At 41.0% G+C, this 1,878-nt stretch overlaps 1 protein-coding gene across 1 annotated transcript in view; it reads left to right on the top strand.

The window, feature by feature from the left end:
- The window catches only part of phldb3 (pleckstrin homology-like domain, family B, member 3), a 33,037-nt gene continuing 31,159 nt past the window's right edge, over positions 1-1,878 (top strand). Inside the window, exon 1 of the mRNA XM_037676796.1 lies at positions 1-308. The gene's annotated coding sequence lies outside the window, so the exon portion shown is untranslated. The remainder of the gene's footprint in view (positions 309-1,878) is intronic.

Raw genomic sequence — 1,878 nt, 5'->3', positions numbered from 1 at the left:
TGTTCGGCTGTATCCGCCTCTGTCGTCACCATCCTGCGCGTGACTCCAGCTCAGCCTCACCTGTCTCACTCCGAGTGGACTTCAGTCAAACCAGGAGCTCGTAAAAACAGAGCAGCTGCTGTCGGCTTCTCGACCTCCAGCTGGGAGTCAGAGCAGGTCGAGTCTGAAAGTGAAACAGCTTAAAAAAAAAAAAAAAAGAAGTTCGCTTCAGTCGCTACTTTGTTCCTCTTTGATCCCGCCGGCTTCACCTTTCTGTTGGCTGCACGCGGACACAACCATCGTGTTTTAAATGGGAGCGCGCTGTCCAGGTAAATTTATTTACTCTTCTCTCTCTTTTTTCCCCGAACAAACAGAACAAACTGCTCAGGCTGAAGAAAAGCGTTTTGGACTAAACATGAATGACTTCCTGTTGTTGGATAAAAGTGGAAAATTGGGCTTCTTTACTGAACATAAGTAAAACTATAGTTCAGTAATTTCCCACACTTTGCCTAAAGTTGCAGGACACATAATCTGTGAAAATACAGCAACTTTCTCTAATGTTGGTTTCAGACTTTGTCCCATGTGTACATAAACTGCCCCCTTTGTGTTTACAGAGACCTGAGATATCTGGTCTTTATCCCTCCATCAGCACTGTGTGTAAACAGACAGAGAGGGTGGGGGGCAGCCTGAGGGGACTGTAGGGGTTTGCTGTCTGGGGACTTCAGACTTTATTTCTTTTTTTTCTCTTTAGTTCTTAGAAATGTCTTGTTTTGGCTGCCACGGGACAAATCTGTCTGAGCCCAGTGTCCTAGACCGTCATTAGTGGATCAGAGAATATTGCATCACAGTTCCCACTGATGGACTCAGTCCAAAGGAATCTCAGTGAATATGGTTCACACACAGTGCAGGCAGGGTGTGGATGAGTGTCTTAAGAGAGTTTCACACATTGTATCATAATTGACGGTTTCAGTTTTCATCTGATGTGCTTGTGATTTGTGAACCTGTGATTCTATTAATACGAGCTTAAAGAAAAAAAAAGCATGCATGCTGGGTAATTACACTAACAATGTCTGTGTTAAATGCCCCAGTAGACCATGTGACGGGGACCTCATTGATAATTCATGTCCTTAAATTAAACATTTGTGAACGGCTACCATCCATCATGTGCATGTGTTTACTATGGAAACAGCCGAAGCGACTGAAAATAGGTGATGTCAGTGGAAGAGCCGTTCGGTATCATAAAGTCAGACAATATTTCAATTTGGTTCATATTTACACTCGGATTTATTTCGTAAAGTGCACAGATAAAAACAAGTTAGGTTGAAATGACTAGACTAGAAATTCTGAAAAAGGTTTTGACTTTATGGCGTTCCTCCTTACAGTTATCTGACTCAATCTTTCTGTTTTCTTTTGTGCATATTTCCACCTGAACATTTTTTCCGTATTCTGCTCTTGTCTAAATACCATATTTGTTGACCTACACACACTACAACCATCCTAATGTACGCCAATCAAGTAATTTGTGCTTCCATGATGTTTTCGGAGGATTCAGCCGAGTGCATTGCTTACATGGATTGCGTATAAATATATCTGGAGTAAAGTCCTTCAAACTGCACATTTTATAACGTTTTATTATATGCCTGCTATTTTAAATGTGCTTTTTAAATAAAGTTGTCTTGACTTGACTTGTCGAAAGATGGATTTATTATTATGGTATAGTTGTCCTTCCGTTTGTAACTACGTCCGTAATACCGGTAGTTTGTCTATAGATGTGCCATACGTGGTACTCCTGTTTATGTTTGATTTCATAGTTTACAATAAGTCCCTTTTAATTTTAATGCTTAACCCGTCGCTACAGACGCTAACAGCTACAGACGCTAACAGCTACAGACGTTAACA

Source organism: Nematolebias whitei, chromosome 5, assembly GCF_014905685.2.
Source record: "Nematolebias whitei isolate Nwh7 chromosome 5, NemWhi1, whole genome shotgun sequence".
In the NCBI taxonomy this organism is placed as follows: domain Eukaryota; kingdom Metazoa; phylum Chordata; class Actinopteri; order Cyprinodontiformes; family Rivulidae; genus Nematolebias; species Nematolebias whitei.
The sequence above is the reverse complement of the archived record's forward strand: the minus strand, read 5'-3'. Positions and strand labels throughout refer to the sequence as shown.